At 36.0% G+C, this 22561-nt stretch overlaps 1 non-coding gene across 1 annotated transcript; it reads left to right on the forward strand.

Moving 5' to 3' along the window:
- Positions 1-434: 434 nt before the first annotated feature.
- Positions 435-541, forward strand: LOC127552585 (U6 spliceosomal RNA). Its single transcript, XR_007951454.1, has one exon. It is a non-coding gene; the product is annotated as a U6 spliceosomal RNA (small nuclear RNA).
- Positions 542-22561: the final 22020 nt, after the last annotated feature.

Genomic DNA, 22561 nt, shown 5'->3' on the forward strand with positions numbered 1-22561 from the left:
TGTTACCCACCCTTAATCACTGAATGGATGCAGTCTTAATCAAACTGAAACCTGTTAAAGACCTCAGCTTCAGAAGACCAGTATCTCCTGTAGCATCCAGGGCCATCTCCATTTGTCCATATCTATATCCTGCCACTGGACCCAGAGGCTCTGGAGGGGAAAGTGAGGCAGGTGAGCTTGCACAGACCTCCCACACTTAAATCCAATTCACTTGCATGTCATAGTTTCATCACTTCTGGGTGGGAATTGATCAAGATTGAGGAGAGCTAATTCAATCTCATTATCAGGCATGTCCTTCAAAAAACTAAAAATTTTTAAATCCTTAAAAAAAGGAGAGAACTCCGAATCTCCCCAGATTATTTGTTATTATCAATCATTTCTCTCAGTGGTGAGACCAAAATCCATACTATAGAGAGTTTCTAAGAGACTGAGAGGTACTCATTTAGACAGCACATATATTAAAGTTGGAATTATATAGAAAAGATTAGCATGGCACTTTCATAAATATGACAGGAAAATTCATTAAGATTTCCATGTATTTTTCATCTATGGGTAAAATGAATGCAATCACATCTAGAAGACCTCATTCAATGGAGGGAAGAATAGTTTAGCCTAATACGGAAATAGTCAGAAAGGGAAATGAAAACCGTAATGCTCAATTTACTGGAAAGAAACTGTTGATGGAATTAAAGAAGATACTTGTGAACATCTTAGAGATTACTTTGGAAAAAATGGTCAGTGTTGGAAATAATTGAATATTGATATTGAAAATATTAAAATATATATATATATACAGTCTTTTTTTAAGGAGTAGGATTTTGTTTTTTACATTTGATGCCCATGATTCTGTGCATAAAATTTTATTACAAAAATACTATATCATCAAAGAAACAAGTACTTGCAGAAGTAAGAAAAGCTTTATCTAGACAAGAAACACAGGAAGTTCAAAATTTGAGGAAGCAACTCCGGTTTGAGGACTTCCTGTGGTGGTAGTGGTGGAAATTTCAGACTAGCTCAAGAGACTTTTTACAGAAGGATCTAATGGATATAAAAGTGGTTGTGTATTTGAAGATGGTTACAAAGGAGGACCAATAGGTAAGCAATTTTGGAGATAAGTTTTGAAGGAGAGAGAAAGATACAGTGGTAGAGAATATGGTAACCAGGGTGGGGGCTTTGAAGATGATTATGACAAATATGGAGAAGGTGGTCATGGAAGTGGAAATTACAAAGATTTTGGAAACTATAATCAACCACCTTCAAACTACAGTCTGATGAAGAGTGAAAACTTTAATGCAACATAGGGGGACCATATGGTGAAAAAAATGGTCCAGGAGGAAGTAGAGGAAGTGGGAGTTATGAAAAGAGGAGCTGACATTGAGCTTCTATTTGTTTGCCATGGATTTCAATATTTAAGTAAGAAAGAGTGAGGTCCCAGAAATCTATCAGATGCTAGAAAGGAAATGTCCCAGTGAGATATTTTTCTAGGGACACTGGTCTAGCACAAGAGAAAAACTTTATGATCTCTAAATCCAGCCAGCCAAACTAACAAAAAACCCCAATGACCAAAAAAAAAAAATAATAATAATAACCTACACCACTGTATTTATTTCTATACAATTTCACTGTGGTATTTTTTATAAGGATGCTATTGAAAACTGAGCAAGTAGAGCAAAATAATTCCAAACTTAAGTAAAACAATTTAGCATTGATATGAATCAATGGCAAGCATAATTTGCTGCCAAAAAAAGTGCTACCTTTTGACAACTAAAACAAGCAAGGAGGTGTCCTATTTTGGATAACTAAGAAAGAAGTGGTTAAGCACAGATTATTATCAAAAAATAAAAAATTCAGGGTCACCTGAATAGTTTTTATTTCATTTTTAATAGCACTTTAACTTGAAAGGGAAATTTATTTGGATGATAAAAATGAAAAATTACCATCTAGTTCAAATTATGGTGATGAGATTAATGTGTAAATATGAATTCATCCTAGCTAGCCAAAAAAAAAAAAAAAAACCAGAGTGTTTAAATAGGTTTTGCAAATAGACAAAATTAATTGCTTTGAAATTAGGGTTTTTTTTAATCGTATTCCTTCTTCCTCCTCCAAAAAAGAGGAAAAGAAAATGAAAACAACTACCAAAGATGATTTTCTCAAGGAGCTTAGCCACTGCAAGAAAGAGAAATATAGGATGATAGCTAGGAAAAACCATTGGATCAGGTTTTTTTTTAAATGGGAGACATAAACATGCTTGTAAACTGTAGGGAAATACCTGTAAAGAGAGAGACAATGAAGATTAGTGAGAGAGTGAAGATGACAGAGGGCTCAAATTGTTGAAAAAAGTAGTGATAGAATGGGATCAAGGATTTATTTAGAGGGGTTTTCCTTGGCAAGGAGAAGGGGTACTTATTTGACATGAGACAGAGTAGAAAAGGCAGTGGGAAAAGACATTTGTGTGAAGTGAGGTGAATGTTCTCAATTTTTTTCAGTGAAATATGAGGCTAAATTCTCAGCTGAGGACAATAAGTATCACTACTGATACTTTTTGAGTTTGAGTTTGAGAAGGGAAGAAAAGATTTAGATTGGCTACTATGGTGAGTGGGATAGAGAATTCATTAGGGAGATTTTATAATAAAAGAAATGCCTTACTGGACATTGAGAGTCCAGTTAAGATTATGTAACCCAATTTATAGAAGACCCAATCAAAACAGTTTGGGGTTTTTTTCTCCCTTCATTCAGCAACACAAGAATAAAAGAAAAGGCAATATATAGTGGGAATTATCTAAGGGGAGGATTGGGCAAGCTTTGATGGATACTTGGATTGGAAGTAGATTGGATACCTGAGTTAGAAAATAATGTAGAGTAGATTTGGTTCACCACTAGTTCAAGATAGGGAAGGGAGGAAAGATATTGTAATCAAAAAGAACTGAAAGGTGGAAGGATTAGAGGTTGCAAGATAAAGAATAAGGTTAGGAGTTCTAAGACAGAGGAAAATATAGAATGGCACAAGATTATGAATGGATAAAGGAATTTCAGAGTTCAATTTACCTCGATTTGTTGTGCCACAGTTCTCTTTTAAGTGTTCTGCCTCAGTTTCCCTAAAATTTCCTGCCTCAGTTTCATTAATTGTTCTGCCTCAATCCCCTTAGTTGCAAACCCCACCTCCGGTTCATTAAGACTGGTATAACTCAGAGGTTATAAATTATCAGTATGTAAACTCAAAAAGGGGAAGTCCAGACTTTCTGTCTCTAGCCAGACACTTTCTTATCTTCCCATTAGTAAGAATTTATGGTCCTACCCCGCAACCTGTCAGAACCGGATTAATGGTTTCTGCCTGGAGATTCCCGCTCACCAGAGTTTGGACTCTACCTCCTGCTTTTGTTTAGCTACTGTGTATACATATGTCATTGAGAATTCACATTAACTGCTGGATGCTGGATTCTTGGAGATCATAATCTCATTCAGCCCTGGTACCAAACCATGAATCCATTTGGTCCCAGTAAATCTCTCTCTTTCAAATAAAATATTAAATACTCTCTAATCTCTATCTTGCTTCAATTTTTCCAGCATTACAGATGAAGTTTCAAAGTTCAGAATGACTATTCTGTGGACCCCCAAATTGCCTTATCATTCTGATAGGTATCAATCTTTCAGAAGATCATACCACATTATTAGTCAGGGTCCTTAATCCTATTTCTCTGTCAGTTGTGCACCATGAGTATTTTGTGTCCTTTAGCATCTCTGTACATAGGAAATAATTATCTTGCTCATACTGAATGCATACTGTATATTGACTACATCTATCCTATCCTTTTAGAAGACACTAAACAGAAACCACAGCTTAGTGTAATCCTCAACTGAAATCCCATTTGTCTAAGACTATTCATTGATGAAGATCCAATTAATTTCTCATTTTTTAAGTTGACAAGAGCTTGGAAGACAAGAGATTCTGGTTATTTGATTTAAGAGAAAAGACATTCTCTTCAGATTCCTGAAAGGAGAGAAAAACTTGGAAAAAGCTGACAGAGGATTCAGCATTTCAATCATATCCCTCTCTTCAATTTACTGCATTAGAGACTTAAAGAAATTTAACTTTGGCTGAGATGTGTTCCTCATTCTCTCTTGTTTGAGCTGAGATATCTCACAACTGATGGAAGAAACTGTTCACTCTGTGTATTGTCCAGTATATCCTCCTCAGGACACTCTCTCTGATTTCTATTGCCTATTGGCTTGGATAAGTAATTTTATTTGTGATTTGTGTAACGATTCTTGAAGGAATATTAGTCAAGTCTCGGATATATTGTATGGGGAATTCCTTCCTCATTAAAGAATATTGATCCAGAATTAATTTTTAATAGCATTTTAACTTGAAAGGGAAATTTATTTGAATGATAAAAATGAAAAATTACCATCTAGTTCAAATTATGGTGATGAGATTAATGTGTAAATATGAAAAATTCATCCATATCATACAGATATGAACTTAAATATTATTTCCCTTAAACTAACAATATTTAGGGGAGTGCAGAGCATGGGACATTTTCTCTGAGGAGAACAGAATCTTCAGCCTCTGGATCCAACCTTCTTTGGGGTCTTAGCAGGATCCACGTCTCCCAAGAGATCTCTTTTCATGCTTTTCTTTGAATTTATTTAGACATATACATGCAGATATATGTAACTTTTATGGACAGTAGCCCATATCTCACTCTTACATGTATTTTTTCTCCCCTAGAACATCAGGGTGGAAGCTTAACAAACCAGAGAGTGGGAGAAAAGGGAACCTAATCTCAATGATATTAGAAACCAGGCTCCCCTGACTGAATCTGGCTTGGCCCTTGTGTGTAGATCCAGAACACAGGTTCTACTTAATGTGAAAGGCAGTGGTTGTGGTACTCCAACCACTTGTGCTCAACAGCAATTGCTTACTGTTCAATTTTAAATATTCTCAAATTTAAATTGGAAACATACTGCCACTAGTGAGTTGTGTAAATGGGGATTCATCTAGCCTCAGGGATCTCAGTGGATAACAGTTGCTGTGGTGAGACCGGCTACTGTGGCTTGGTCTTGGAGACCCTGACCTGAGAGAATTGGAGGCAGTAAGACCCCAGACACAATTGTTGCTTATACTTAATTCAATAGAATAAATATCTACTATATTTATTCAAGAAAGTGTTGAGAGTGGGAAGTACAAGAGGGAAATATGCTTATGCCATCAAAAAGTTTATAATCCAAAAAGGGGTTAGAATATGTACACAAAAGGGATGATACAAGATGGCATGTGATAGAAACCAAGAAATATTCTATACAAAGCACTCTAAGAAAATTTGAAGAGGTAGATAATCACTTTCAGCTGGAAGGAGATGGGTAATGCTGCAAAATCAAGGAAGGCTTCATGGAAGAGGGGGTAGCTGAGCTGGGACTTGAAGAAAGAGAATTGTTTCAACAGGTACAGAAGGAGAATTTCTCTAGTACAGGGGAGGAACTGTGTGAAATTGTGGTGATGGGAGGTCCATATAATGTAGTATAAAATTATTTGCAGACTGATCAGTATCAGATATGATAAAGGTATTCTGGACCCTTTTCTTGAATGGAAGAAGCAGTTGGGAAAGTTGACCTATATTTCAAATTCATCTTCCTCATGCTAGTGATGTAATATAGCATTTGAGGTCCTCTGATTTTAGGGGGTTCTGTTCTAACAATAAGTCAGTAATCCTCAGGGATTTGCCACACTCCCAATCTAAGAGCAACAGTCTGTCTGATTCTGAATAGATCACTCCTCAATTCTTTGCTGACTGATAATCCAGTAAGAACCAAATTCTGGAGCCATTCCTCAGTTCACAGCTGACTGTCAGATAGATAATCTATTGGTCAGTGATACCCAAATTCTGGAGACCACTCCTCTGGGCCATAGAATTAGCATGTCAGTGGTAGAAAGCTGGATAAAGAGATCTCCTCTCTCTTGGGTAATTTCTTTTGGAATTTAGCCTGCTTCTAATGGCATTACAATTACAATAAATTTTGCCCCTTGACTTGGAATGGGTTCAAGCCTGCAAATTCTTTTGAGACACCTCATGACCCTGGTCTGTGACCCCAAACTTTTGGGGTCCCCTTCCTAATCTCAGCACTAATATTCACCATCCTATATAAATGGAACTTGCCTTAACTATTTCAACTGTTAGAACTGAGAGGGTAAGATAATAATAATGATAGAATACCAATGACAATAACTATCATAAATTTATATAGCCCTTAGAAGAATCACATTTAAAAAAAAAAAAGAGTTTAAAAAGAGTATTAGAGGCCTTTCAGTATTTTCTCCCTAGTAAAGAACTAAGCACAGGGCTGTCTCTATTTCTACCAGGCACTGTGCTCAGTGCTTTACAATTATTATCTCATTTGATCTTGACAACAACTCTGGGAGATAGGGGCTATTACTTTTACAGATGAGGAAACCGAGGCAGGGTTAGGTGACTTGCCCAGGATCACACATCTAGTAAATATCAGAGACTGGATTTGAATTCACAAACTCCTGACTCCCAAGCCCAGTGCTCTGTCTTTGGTGAAATTCCAAGCACTGTGGTAGGCTGATGGGGGAGCTATTTTTGGCCACACAGGGTTGCCATCGACTCTGCCTATAGATAAAGGCAGCCCTAGACTCAGTTCTTCACTGGAATAAAAATACTGAGAGGTCTCTAACATATAGGCTTTTAAAAATATGTATGATTCTTGTCTAGCAAAGCTCTGCTGATCATCTATGTGTCCTGTTTAAACATCAAGTCAGCTCTGCATGCCTTCCTGTCATTGTCCTAAGCAAAGCTGAAAAGGGAACCTGTTTGGGAGGTCAGACAGCTCCTTTCCCATGTCTGGGGCCCTGCATGTCCTGAAATAGCCCATGGGCCATATCTCCCCGAGTCTCAGTCACGAGGAATCCAAGTTTCAAAATGTCCTTATTTTGTGATCTGACTCAAAAGGGTGGGGAATGGAAAATTATCGACAGCAACCACCCAGGGACCTCAGCTTAATATAACCAGTGACCTGGGAAATGAGAGAGACAGAACAAAATTCGCAGGGACTGAAGGACAGAGGGCCTTCTGGAGCTGATTTTTAATAAAAAAAAAATTCTGCAAACATGGAAGAAGACAGCTTAGATGTCTGGGAAGAAATAGTTTCTCTACCCCTGCCCCCTCCCTTTAATTCAGAAAAAAAAAATCCTTCCTTCCTTTCTGTTCTTCTCCTTATTCCTTTCCTGCCTCTCTCCTCAAGTCTGTTTCCTTTTCTCTCTTTCCCAAGTCCTCCCTCCTTCCTTTATTCCTATTTTCATCTACTTCCTTTCATTCATTTCTCTTATCCCACCATTCTATTCATTCTACCAGCGAAATCCAGGCAGTCTTAAAAGGATAAAATATCTTCACAGATCTACAGATGGAAGGGAACCTCAAGGTCATTTAGCTAAGTCCCTCATTTAACAGAGAAGGTTAAACTGAGGCCCAGAAAAATTAAGTTGACACCAACCCTGAAGTCAGGAGGACCTGAGTTCAAATCTGACCTCAAACACTTAACACTTCCTAGCTGTGTGACCCTGGGCAAGTCACTTAACCCCAGTTACCTCAGCAAAAATAAAATAAAATAAAATAAAGTTGAGTTAACAAGGTCACAGGGATATTAACAGAAAGAATTTGAATCTAGGTAGCCTGTTCCCAAATCTTATCTTTCCCTGATCTGTGATAGCCACGATTTTCTGCAATCAGCTTGCTATTGAGCCTCTTGTAACTTCAACTAGGTGGATCCTCAAAAAGAGATATGTAGTCTGTCATTGGCCCTCTTCTTGAAGACTTTCCAGTTTGGTATCATCTACTGAATACATAAAAGAGAGAGAAGGACCCACCTGTGCAAAAGTGTTTGTAGCAGTCCTTTTTGTGGTGGCGAAGAATAGGAAAATGAGTAAATGCCCATCAATTGGGAAATGGCTGAATAAGTTACGGTATATAAATGTTATGGAATATTATTATTCTATTAAAAATGATGAATAAGCTGATTTTAGAAAGGCCTGGAAAGATTTATGTAAACTGATGTTGAATGAAACAAGCAGAACTAGTAATACATTGTACAGTGTAACAATAAGATTGTGCAATGATCAACTATAACAGACTTGGTTCTTCTCAGCAGTTCAGTGACCTGAGACAATCCTAATAAACTTTGGATGGAAAAATGTCATCTGCATCCAAAGAGAGAACTATGGAGACTGAATGTTAATCAACACATGCTATGTTTACTTTTTTTTCCTTCTGGCCTCAGACACTTAACACTTCCTAGCTGTGTGACCCTGGGCAAGTCATTAAACTCCAATTGCCTCAGCAAAAAAAAAAAAAAAAGAAAGAAAGAAAGAAAGAAAGTAAAAAAGAAAGAAAGAAAGAAAGAAAGAAAGAAAGAAAGAAAGAAAGAAAGAAAGAAAGAAAGAAAGAAAGAAAAAGAAAAAGAAAGATGTAATGGGCTGAGGCTCGAGTTGATGCACTGAGGTCCCAAGCACGTGAGGCTAAATAATAATTGGACCATACTCTATTAGTATATATGCTTGGAGAAAGAATGGCCCCTGCCCACTCTTTGTGCAAGTCCTGTGTGTTGTATAGGAAATGACGTTTTTGGTGGGTGGAGGCAGGGGAGGGAAAAGGGAAGTGGAAAGAGAGACTGGTGGCTGGCGTCTTGTAAAATAAAATAAAATAAAATAAAATAAAATAAAATAAAATAAAATAAAATAAAATAAAATAAAATAAAATAAAATAAAATAAAATAAAATAAAATAAAATAAAATAAAATAAAATAAAATAAAATAAAATAAAATAAAATAAAATAAAATAAAATAAAATAAAATAAAATAAAATAAAATAAAATAAAATAAAATAAAATAAAATAAAATAAAATAAAATAAAATAAAATAAAATAAAATAAAATAAAATAAAATAAAATAAAATAAAATAAAATAAAATAAAATAAAATAAAATAAAATAAAATAAAATAAAATAAAATAAAATAAAATAAAATAAAATAAAATAAAATAAAATAAAATAAAATAAAATAAAATAAAATAAAATAAAATAAAATAAAATAAAATAAAATAAAATAAAATAAAATAAAATAAAATAAAATAAAATAAAATAAAATAAAATAAAATAAAATAAAATAAAATAAAATAAAATAAAATAAAATAAAATAAAATAAAATAAAATAAAATAAAATAAAATAAAATAAAATAAAATAAAATAAAATAAAATAAAATAAAATAAAATAAAATAAAATAAAATAAAATAAAATAAAATAAAATAAAATAAAATAAAATAAAATAAAATAAAATAAAATAAAATAAAATAAAATAAAATAAAATAAAATAAAATAAAATAAAATAAAATAAAATAAAATAAAATAAAATAAAATAAAATAAAATAAAATAAAATAAAATAAAATAAAATAAAATAAAATAAAATAAAATAAAATAAAATAAAATAAAATAAAATAAAATAAAATAAAATAAAATAAAATAAAATAAAATAAAATAAAATAAAATAAAATAAAATAAAATAAAATAAAATAAAATAAAATAAAATAAAATAAAATAAAATAAAATAAAATAAAATAAAATAAAATAAAATAAAATAAAATAAAATAAAATAAAATAAAATAAAATAAAATAAAATAAAATAAAATAAAATAAAATAAAATAAAATAAAATAAAATAAAATAAAATAAAATAAAATAAAATAAAATAAAATAAAATAAAATAAAATAAAATAAAATAAAATAAAATAAAATAAAATAAAATAAAATAAAATAAAATAAAATAAAATAAAATAAAATAAAATAAAATAAAATAAAATAAAATAAAATAAAATAAAATAAAATAAAATAAAATAAAATAAAATAAAATAAAATAAAATAAAATAAAATAAAATAAAATAAAATAAAATAAAATAAAATAAAATAAAATAAAATAAAATAAAATAAAATAAAATAAAATAAAATAAAATAAAATAAAATAAAATAAAATAAAATAAAATAAAATAAAATAAAATAAAATAAAGTTGAGTTAACAAGGTCACAGGGATATTAACAGAAAGAATTTGAATCTAGGTAGCCTGTTCCCAAATCTTATCTTTCCCTGATCTGTGATAGCCACGATTTTCTGCAATCAGCTTGCTATTGAGCCTCTTGTAACTTCAACTAGGTGGATCCTCAAAAAGAGATATGTAGTCTGTCATTGGCCCTCTTCTTGAAGACTTTCCAGTTTGGTATCATCTACTGAATACATAAAAGAGAGAGAAGGACCCACCTGTGCAAAAGTGTTTGTAGCAGTCCTTTTTGTGGTGGCGAAGAATAGGAAAATGAGTAAATGCCCATCAATTGGGAAATGGCTGAATAAGTTACGGTATATAAATGTTATGGAATATTATTATTCTATTAAAAATGATGAATAAGCTGATTTTAGAAAGGCCTGGAAAGATTTATGTAAACTGATGTTGAATGAAACAAGCAGAACTAGTAATACATTGTACAGTGTAACAATAAGATTGTGCAATGATCAACTATAACAGACTTGGTTCTTCTCAGCAGTTCAGTGACCTGAGACAATCCTAATAAACTTTGGATGGAAAAATGTCATCTGCATCCAAAGAGAGAACTATGGAGACTGAATGTTAATCAACACATGCTATGTTTACTTTTTTTTCCTTCTGGCCTCAGACACTTAACACTTCCTAGCTGTGTGACCCTGGGCAAGTCATTAAACTCCAATTGCCTCAGCAAAAAAAAAAAAAAAGCTCTAAGAACAGTGAAATGAGGAAGCCTGAGATAAAGGAGGAAGATAATGAACAGATTAATGACCATATCCCCACAGGGCATGGAGACTTAAGTGAGGCTCAAGGGTGTGGTGAATCTAAGGCAGCTTCAGTCCCACCTAAGGAGCAGGTAATTGACTCTCCTCCATCAACTCCATCCTCTGGGATGGAGGGAGGAGAGGTAGTGGGGAGGGCAGTGACAGCACCAGCACCTTTTCCCTCTCCCTCCCCCACCCCAGCATCCAGCCACTCCTATGACTAGATTGCAAAAGGGACTAATTAAGGCAAAGGCAGAAGGGAGAGATGTATCAGAAGTCCAACGTCACATTTTTCCTTTAATTCAACAGTTTAATTCTTCAGGTCAAGAAAGTAGAAAATACGCTCCTTTTGATATAGAAATCCTCAAAGACCTGAAAAAGGCTCGCACTCTTTATGGGGCTACATCAGCTTATGTTAAGATGTTATTACAGAATTTGGCTTTTGAAATCTTGACCCCTAATGACTGGAAATCTATAGCAAGGATATGCCTAGAACCTGGACAAAACTACTTGTGGCTTTCTGAATATAGTGAGCTCTGTAGGATACAAGCCCAACAAAATAGTCAAAGTGGAATTCATGCTGCAATCACCTGTGTCCTACTAACAGGTGTAGGTTCTTATGCAGTCGTCGCAGTACAGATTAATTATTCTATAGCAGCATATGAGCAAATTGCTGCTAATGCTATAAAAGCGTGGGCTTCTCTCCACAATGAAGATGACAAGGGTGAAGCCTTCACAAAAATAACACAAGGGCCAAATGAACCCTTTGCTGACTTTGTGGGACATTTTCAGACAGCTATCACAAGAACAAATGGGGAAAATGCAGTAACAGATATTTTAATAAGGCAACTTGCTAAGGAAAATGCTAATGAGGTTTGCAGAAGAATTATACTAGGACTGCGCAAGGATGCTCCTTTAGAGGAGCTCATAAGATGCGTGCCACAGTAGGCACAAATGCCTTGTATAGCCAGGCTATGATGTAGACTTCCCAAAATCCAACATGAGGGACAGGGTCCTTTTTGGCAAGGGACTTCCGGAGAGACTCATAGATGCTTTCAGTGTGGTAAAGTAGGGCATCTGAAAGATCAATGTTGGTATAGAGACAGAATGAGAAAACAGGGTGGGAGAACAAGACCCAATACCCCATGTCCAAATGCAACAGAGGCTTCCATTGGGCCTCAGAATATAGACAGATTCAGGGAAACAGGGTGAGGGGCCCAGCCCCAGGGCCCAAGGCAAAAAACACTTGAGACATGATGGCAGCCAATGGTGCACCCCAAGAGTGCCTACAAGTCCAATACCCAGACATGACCAATCAGCCAGAAAGCCATATGATGGGAGAAGGGGATTATACAGTCAACTAGCCAGGAAGCAACCTGATGAGAGAAAGGAATTACAATTGGGGAAAATAGAGCTGTATGCAGCTGGGACAACTGAGATACTCCTTGGAGAGGTGAAATCTGTTCCTCTCTAGCCTATGGATCCCTTGCCTCCAGGCACAGTAGGCTTGACCATTTCACCTCCTTGTATGTACAAAACAGTGTCCATCCACACACTGATGTGGGAAACTGGGGAATGTGTAAATAATATCCCAGTCACCAATACAGGTAGACAATATGTGACTTATCACCCAGGAGAAGTAGTAGCATCAGGTTTACTCGTACAGAATCCTAATAAGCAACCTGGTGATAGTCACCCAGATTCTGATTCCAGACCACAAAATCCAGGAATATACTGGACAGTAGCCATAACAGCTGACCGACCTATGCTCACGATCTATATAAATGGCCTACCATTAGAAGGATTGGTAGACACAGGTGCAGATCATACAGTGATTAGAGGTGCCAATTGGCCCAGTCACTGGCCAAAGATTAAAGCAGACACCTACATGTCTGGAGTAGGAGGATCAATAGCAGCTGAAGTTAGTGCTACCCCTATGAGATGGACTTTTGAAGGCAAAACAGGAGTTTTTACTCCTTTTATAGTTGAAAAAATCCCCATCAATCTGTGGGGAAGAGACGTTTTACAGCAATTAAGGTTAAAAATGAATACTTTGGTTTTTTAAGCAGGGCTACTGTTGAAGGCCTACCAACATTTTCACCTGTTCCTATCCGATGGAAAACTAATACACCAGTGTGGATCCTCACACACTTATTAGATATAGTACAGGAGCAGCTTGAACAAGGGCACTTACAACCTTCTCTAAGTGCCTGGAATTCCCCAGTGTTCGTTGTAAAAAAGAAATCTGGAAAATGGAGGATCCTCACTGATTTAAGAAAAGTGAATGAACAGATGGAAACTATGGGAACTCTTCAGCCTGGACTTCTATCTCCTACTCAATTTCCTCGAGAATGGCCTCTTTGGATCATAGATATTAAGGATTGTTTCTATTCTATTCCTCTGAATAAGGAGGATATGAAAAGATTTGCCTTTTCAGTGCCCAGCGTTAACTTAGCTGAGCCTTATAAAAGATATGAATGGACAGTTTTGCCATAGGGAATGAAAAACAGCCCCACTATGTGTCAAATGTATGTTGCTGCTACTCTTGCTCCAGTAAGAAAAGCATTTCCAAAAGTTATGCTATTACATTATATGGATGATATATTGGGATGTGCACCTGAAGAACAAATATTAGAAGCATGTCTACAAAAAACCATAGAAACACTAAGGAATTACAAATTGTACATAGCTGAAAAAAAATTCAAGGACATGCTCCTTTTCAATATTTAGGATACGAAGTATACCCTAAGGTGCTTACAGTACAAAAACTGTCCTTAAGAACACCTTAAGAGAAATTAAACACCTTAAATGATTTTCAGAAATTGATAGGAGATATCCAATGGATGCGACCAGTGTTAAGCTTTACTACCTATCAGTTACAACCATTATATAACATTTTAAGGGGAGACAGTGCTTTAAATTCACCATGCCAGCTTACAAAAGAAGCTCAAGAAGCTTTGAGAAAAGTTGAACTGGCTTTATCCAATGTGGTTGAAAGAGTCACTCAAAAACCCTTGGAAATATCAGTTTTTGCCACACAAGAGGCACCCACAGCTGTCCTTCATCAAGGAGACAGTGTAATAGAGTGGGTAAACCTCCCAGCACAACCAGAACAAAGCCTTACTCCTTACCCAGTGCTTGTGGCTAGAATTTTATTAAAGGCCATTAAGCGAGCAGTACAATTATCTGGGACAAGACCTGACAAGTACACCTTTTATACTAATACACAAATTAATGTATGCTATGAGACTATCCCAGAGTGGCAAATTTTATTAGTCATGGCTCCAAATTTTACACACAGGTCTCCATTAAAGATAAACAGACTATTACATAATTGGTGATGAATTCTTGAAGAAAAAGTTTCTAAAGTTCCTCTTAAAGGACCAATTATCTTTACAGATGCATCCAAACATAATATTTGTGCTGTATACTCTCATAACTTAACTATAAAGAGAGTAGTCAGAACTCCTTTCCAGTCCACTCAGCAGAATGAATTATATGCAATCATTCTAGCTCTTACTTATTATCCAGGAAACATAAATATAATATCTGATTCAGCCTATTCAGTAGGTGTGGTACAAAGAATTGCCACAGCCCAAATAAAATTTGCAGCTTCTAATATATATCAGCTCTTTAAGAAACTTCAAGAGCAAGTGAGAAAGCATCCAGGTAAGATTTATATCTTGCATGTCCACTCTCATAGGGGACTTGCAGGTCCCATTTTTGATGGTAATTCAAAGGCAGATAGCCTTTTAACTATGTTAGCCAGTACGCCTTTATTTCAGGAGGCCCAGGAATCACATTCTAAATACCATCAGACTGCTTAAGCTTTGCATTTACAATTTGGGATAACAAAAGAGGAAGCTAGGAGCATAGTAAAAAGCTGTACAACTTGCCTTCCTTTCCATGCTCCTACACTGCCTCCAGGGAAGAACTCTTGTGGTTTGAGACCCAATGAAATCTGGCAAATGGATGTGACCCATTATAAATCTTTTGGTCATCTGTCTTTTATCCATGTTGTGGTAGACACCTTTTCAGGATTCACTTTTGCAATACCAGCAGCAAAAGACAGCCCAAGTGGTCACTGAATTCCTCACACAAGCATTTGGCATTATGGATGTGCCACAAGCAATAAAAACAGACAATGGTCCTGCATACACCTCCAAACATTTTGCACACTTTTGTGCACAGTATAAGATTTTACACACCACTGGCATACCCTTTAATCCTCAAGGACAGGCAATAATAGTAGAGAGGAGAAACAGAGACATTAAGATGCTGCTCCAAAAACAAAAGAAAGGGGGAGCCACAGGTAACCCTAGAGAACTTCTAAATCTAGCTCTTTGTACTATTAACTTCTTGATTTTTGACAAAGATGCACTGGCTCCGGCAGACAGGTTTTATAACCCACCAGAAGGGCAGTGTCCAGTGCGAGCACCTCCACTATCTTTAGATAATCACCAGGTGATGTGGAGAGACCCAGAAAGTGGTGAATGGAAGGGATCAGATAGGCTAACTGCTTGGGGGAGAGGGTTTGCTTATATCTCTACAGGTGGAGAAGGAATCAGATGGGTGCCAACGAGGCGTATTCGCCTTGTCCATTGCAGAGAGATGGAGCAGATCCTTGAAACCCAAGAAATATCGAGTGGTTCTGTTGCTGATTGTGCTCACCATTGAAAGAGCGTGGCAGTTATGACATTTGACTCATGGACACAGAAAATTGTTGGACTTGAAAACCCTCAGGAATCATTGGATTCTCTGAGACATGATAAGATTGTTGTAGGACTTGAAAACCCTCAGGAATTATTGGATTCTTTGAGACATAAGACTTGAAAGCCCTCAAGAATCATTGGATTTTCTGAGAAATGATAAGACTCTTATAGGACTTCAAAATCTGCTGGAATCATTGGATTCCCTAATACATAAAAAGACTTTTGCAGGACTTTAAAAATTTGGGGGATCATTGGATTCCCTGACATGTGAAGCAATGGACAATAGATTGGTTTTGGACTATCTCTTGGGTGCTGAAGAAGGTGTATGTGTGACTGCTGTTTACATACTCTCCTAGGACTTCTGGCAATCTTTTACAACACCATGTTGATTTATATTGTTTGTTATACCGTTACTTGCATGTACATTACACCACATCAAGCCTGCACTGACTGTGGGTAGGTCATCACTAATAGCCTCTGCGTTATTGCTGTGTGCTTATGTAATACTCCCCCATGCTGATGGGTTTGTGCATACCTGTTTCTAATAAGACCCTTCAGCCCAGAAACCTGCTAGCAACCCCCACTTTCCTTTGGTGCTTTTCACCTCCCTTCCTGAGAAGTCGGGGGGGGGGTCGTGATCACCTCCTTTTTGGTGCTTTCACTCCTTCCTGAGAAGTCAGGGAGGGTGTGATCACCTCCCCTTGGGGCCTCTGACTTTCCTGAGGAGTCATGGATGGCATGACCACCTGTGTTCTAAAACAAAAGAAAGCGGGAGATGTAATGGGCTGAGGCTCGAGTTGATGCACTGAGGTCCCAAGCACGTGAGGCTAAATAGTAATTGGACCATGCTCTATTAATATATAAGCTTGGAGAAAGAATGGCCCCCACCCATTCTTTGTGCAAATCCTGATGTGTTGTATGGGAAATGACAGTTTTGGTGGGTGGAGGAAGGGGAGTGGAAAGGGAAGTGGAAAGAGAAACTGCTGGCTGGCGTCTTGTTACAGCTGCTCTCATTGCTATCGCGACCGCCCTTCACCTCTGGTCCCCTTCTGCTACCTGGCTTCCTGTCACAGCTGCCCATATTGCCATCGCAATCCTTCACCTTTACTGAGAATAAAGATTTTTCCCTTAACCTGAATTCCTGACTTGGCTGATTTTAAATATGCGGTCATCACAAAAGACATCTATATTCATGTTAATCAAAGAGCAATAATAAAGTTTGATTCCAAAAAAAAAAGTCTTTTATAAACCTTAAAGCACTATAAAAATATGTTATCTAGTTACAAATATGTTATCTACGTTACAAATGTTTCTTTTCATATTCTAACCTATGTTCAGAGGAGCTGGTTCTAGGCTTCTCCCCCTTAGGAAGAATTGGAAGAAGCAGTCTGGTGGAATCTGCATGGTCCAGCCCAGATTCCAGAAGGAACCAAATGGTGGAAAAGCCTGTTTGAACTTGCAAGGTACTTATCGGATTGTACTGGCAGAATAGAAGTACTGGTCAGTGGTATTATAAATGAGTAGGGGAAAGTACTAGTAAACAGGACAGACCTGGAACAGAAAACACAAATACCTTGGAGTGATTTTAAAAAAATGACATTCCTACAATTTCCTAAAGAGACTGTATGTGTGTAGAGTGGAACTCATATAAATAGCCCAAGTCAATCTAGTATCTTCCTTCAATAAAGAGCTGGGCCTGGAATCAGGAAAACCTGAATTCAAATTCACCTCAGACATTTACTGTCTGACCCTTGGCAAATCATTTAATCTCTTTTTCCCTCATGGTAAAATGCAGATAACAATAGCACCTGCCATTATTGTGAGGATCAAATGAGATAATATTTGTAAACAGTGTTTAGTACAATGCCTGGCACATAGTAGGCGCTATATAAATGCTTCTTTCCTTGCCTTCTTCCCCCAGTCTGTCTTTGCAGATAGGAAAAATCCTATAATACTGACAACAATAGCTCAAGAATAGTCATTCAATGGGCCAATTGGTGAAGAACTCCACCTTGGAGATAACTTGAATAAACCACTGAGGAAACTATCAATAAGGAAACTCTGCCATACAAGTAATATAGCAACAAAGGAGAGAGATGCAATCACAAATTCCAAGTCTTTTTGTCCTTGCTAGATCCTGGTCCAAGACCTAAACCTTGAAACCTATATTGTGTTCCTTTACAGAAGCAGTGGCCAGCCATGAGCGTGAGATGACATATTTCTGGATTTGTTTGGTTTCAGATGCAAAGTCTTTTTTGTGTATTTTACATATATATAAAACTGTTCAATATTTCAAAGACTTGTGAACTTGCTATATGTATATAACTGTTCAATATTTTAAAGACTTGTGAACCTGGAATTGTTAGAGCAACTGATGGCCATCCCTGAAAAGTGTCAAACAAATCTGGCTCTGGCTAAGAAATAGAATGATTGGTTGATCATGGGAATAGACTAGATATACAATATATAGTATTAATGACCACAGTAATCTAGTGTTTGATAAAATCGAAGATCTAAGATTTGAAGGCAAGAACTCACACTATTTGACAGAAACTGCTGGAAAAGCTTGTAAGCAATCTGGCAGAAACTAGGCATAGACCAATATTTCACACCATATACTAAAATAAAGTCAAAATAGGGTAATATCTTAAAACAAATTAAAACATGGAACATTTTGCCTATTAGATCTATGGATAAGAGAAGAGTTTATGACTGAACAAGACATAGAGAAACTGAGCAAATGGTCACCAATTAGGAAATGACTGAATAAGTTATGATATTTGTTCAATGTTGTTCTTCATGCTTGAAAAGATCCAAATTGACAGCATGATGATGAGATCAATGTAGAGTGTGTTCCATTGTGGCCGATCAGACCAATGTAAGCTTGGAAGGCTCTGCCACAGATTGGGAATAAGTAGCCCATATAAATATTTGGGATAGAGATGTCTCCAAATTTGTTCATGTCATGTTTCTTTTGAGCTACTGCAACTCTTTACTCATGGAGAACAGGGCGTTATTTGATAAAGTCATGCCATGCTGAGTAGTCCTGTGCCAGCATCGCCCATGTTTCACAAGCAATTCCAAAGTTCTTTAGAGAGATCTTGAGAGTGTTCTTATATTGTAATGCCAGAGAAACTGAGCAAGACAGAGATTAGAGACCAATTTAATAGTTTATTAGATGGAGAGATTTACTGGGACCAAATGGATTCATGTGGTCCCAGGGCTGGTGGAGACTATCATCTCAAAGAATCCAGCACTAAGTATCAGACAGCAAGCTTTTTTATAGGTTAACAAGAACAATGACATAATGGGGAAGATACCCGGATGGGGATAACCTAACGGGGAGAGGCCCCTAGAATGACATATTGGGAGGTACTGGAGAGGTTACTGATATTCTAATATAATAATATAATAAAGACCTTTATCCCATTAAACATTAAGAGGGAATAAGTATAGCCTAAAGTCTAAGATTGAGTTGAAGCTTAGCCCAGTTCCACTCCCAGTAGCTGGATCTCCAGTTGGAGATCTGAGCCTGATATTCCTATTGAGTGGCTTGAAACTCCAAGATAAGTACTCTTTTTTCAACTGGAAATCTACACCTGGGGGCATTGAATACAAGCCACAGCCACATAAAATACAATACAATAAAAAAATACAAGCCACATAAAAAGACAATTTTGAACTCCAAAGTTCTGCGGAAGTCCAAAGTAGGATTATGCTTTGCCAACTAAGCTCTCTTGGCAAAGCTGCCTACCGGGACTCTTGCCCACTGTGAAGACATTCTCTTCTCAGTGTTAACCTTTATTTCCCTAACAGGATCTTTTGCCACTAAAGAATCTGTCTTCCTAGCAAAGCTGGCTTCTCAGTGCCAACAATAAAAATCCCTTTTCTTGCCACAAACAAGATTTCGGGTTTTGTGAATTCTTTCATGTTGAACCTGCACCGGCCAGAGAGGATTCCCCACCCCAATTCTCATACTTCAATTCCCTACCACTAGACTCCTATCAAATGTACATGGTGAATAGAAAAGAAAGCCATATATTCAATGTAAGAAACAAAATTTCTTACCAAGAGCTCCACTGACTGACTGATGAATGCAGAAAGGTTTATTTTACATTCTTGCAACAATGGGTGCCTAGGTTAGTAGATACACCTTTGAAACTCCAAAGACAGTATTTTATTTCCTGTAGAGGGCCAGGAGGTAAGAATCCATTCCAGGTTTTGAGTCGTACAGTAACTTGGCTCACCAAAACTCCCTTATTGAAGTACCAGAGATTGTTGTCAATATAATAAATTAATAGTCTAGTGACTGAAGCAAAATGCAAACACTACTCTTTGGATTAAAAGCTAAACTCTTGAATTTAGGACAGGAAAGAATGTCCACAAGGAGCCTAAAGGTATTTGGGAGAAAAATACCTGAGACAATGGTATAATAAACTTTACTCTGATGTGTATCTCAACTATTTACATCTCTAAGTAATCAGGGCTTAAAGCCTTTAATCATTTATATCATAGCAGAATTTTGTTAGACTATAGGAATTTTAAAAGAGTGTACTTTGTATCAAGCCTATGAACCTTTGAGGTATATATATCTGTGTGTCTGATCAATAAACTTCAAAGAGTCCATAAACAGGACTTCTCTGCCTGGCCCCCGGTATGTCACATTCTTTATCTCACTAAAGGAGCTGGACTCCAACAATTTCCTATCCTTAAACAAATCCCTCTCCTGATTCCCTATTAATTGTATGTTATAGAAGTTACACAATATGAATCTCCATCCCCTCATTACATAGCTAGTCCCTGTCCTAAAAAAGCTTACATTCTTGATGAGGGAAGGTAACAGAAGGGGGGGCTAAAGGCAAAAAAACAAAAGATTCTTTTCAAATCTCAGGCCACCACCCCTGATTATAAAAGTCAATTTCTGCCCCTCAAGGAGCTTACATTCATTTGGGAGAAGATAAACTCCACCCTTGATTATTTTTTGTGAGTTTCAATTTTCTAATTTAAGTTCATTTCTCCAATTTAATTTTCATAGCTGTGGAAACAAAATAAATACTCATCCATTTCTTATAATTTCCCCCTTTTTTTCCTTTTTTAATAATTTAGTTTCCACAACTTTTCTAACCCCTCATATTCAGTTAATACTTTTTACATTCCACTTCATAAGTCTATTAACCCCTGTACAGATCTCCTTACACAGGATGGATAATTAATCCCTGAATTCTCTATTAATTCTTCTGACTTGGCTGTACTAGGAGTATCCTCCTTTTCCTGCCAATAAACTGTTTAGAGTCATTCTATTTTCTCATACCATTGTTAGTGGCATTTAACTATTATGCTATTCCCTTCACTGCCTTTCTGGTGTATCCAGTGATATTCACTCACCAGTGTAGGAATGACCCAAATCCAGAACTAGATTTCTAGCCTTGAATTTGCGTTACTGAGAAACCCACCCAATTTAATACAGATATATGTCTAGTAAAAGGCAGATGATTAGACCAAATACTCCTTTACCTAATTATTTAGGGTATCATGATTACGTATTTTCAGATTGAAAACAGCAAGATCTTATGTACTCATAATGTACTCATGGCTTCTATTGATCACTTGGTCCAATTATAGAAATTTGCTATAAGAGGAAAAAGCAGGGATTTGAATATAATGGCATGAAAACAAGTCCTTCAGGCTTCAGCCTGAGAGTACAGATGTGGCCATCAAACAATCATACCCAAATACAAAACTCAGAAGAATATCAGTTACAGTCCCAAGAGATTTCATCTCTAATAGCAAGTTCTACTAATCATAGCTTGAGGCTAGATACATTCTTTTTACTCTCATGAAGTTTTAATAAGCAATAAAAGTTTACAAGGACTCACTACACATAAAAGATTTTGTTTAATATCTTTAACATGTTTTTCTTTTCTTCTTCTTCTTGAGTTTAAAATCATGCCGACACAAGAATTAATCATTAGAAAACATTTCTATATAATAAACAAGCTTATAGATTCTTAGTAAACATATTCCTTGTTTGGGAACTATCCATCCCAAACAAGCTCATTTCTCAGGGCTGATGACTTGTCTACACTGATATTTTAAAACAAATTGGCAAGCTTACAAATTAAGGGGAGTTGACAGAAACCCCAGAGACAGAGCTGAGCTTGCTATTGCCCACTTCAACTACCAGCTTTCATGAGACGTGTTGTTTGATACCTTTCCCCATCTGTGAAGCGGGGAAAGGATACTTCATACCCTCATACTTGAAAGTAAACTGATAAGGCTTTCAACCTCATCCCTCTTGTTCCACACACAGTAATTACCAATTTTAGGTTTAGCATGATGACAATATCTCCAAATAACTTAGTTAACAATCTTAGAATTTTCATAAGTAAATGTCAAATAGGCTTGGCTGTAATTTCCTTTTAATTTTCTAGCAAAGGTGGAAATACCCAATTCCCTAACCTACATTTACAAAACATTTATAAAACAGGGTTAGCAAGGCTGATAAAATGAATACACTTTTCATTCTTTTTATTATTATCTTCTTCTTAATCTTATCATTTGCTTTTGCAATCAAGCTTTCTTGTCCCTTGCCTTTAAAACCACGTTTAAAAAATTTTTTTTCCACCTAGAAAAAATAACAACAAAATTCATATGGAAGAACAAAAGGTTGAGAATTTCAAGGGAATTAATGAAAAAAAAAATCAAATGAAGGTGGCCTAGTTGTACCTGATCTAAAACTATATTATAAAGCAGCAATCACCAAAACCATTTGGTATTAGCTAAGAAATAGATTAGTTGATCAGTGGAATAGATTAGGTTCACAGGACAAAATAGTCAATAACTATAGCAATCTAGTGTTTGACAAAGCCAAAGATCCCAACTTTTGGCATAAGAATTCATTATTTGACAAAAACTGCTGGGAAAACTGGAATTAGTATGGCAGAAATTAGGCATGGACCCACACTTAACATGGTACACAAAGATAAGA

This window comes from Antechinus flavipes, chromosome 2 (genome assembly GCF_016432865.1).
Source record: "Antechinus flavipes isolate AdamAnt ecotype Samford, QLD, Australia chromosome 2, AdamAnt_v2, whole genome shotgun sequence".
NCBI lineage: Eukaryota > Metazoa > Chordata > Mammalia > Dasyuromorphia > Dasyuridae > Antechinus > Antechinus flavipes.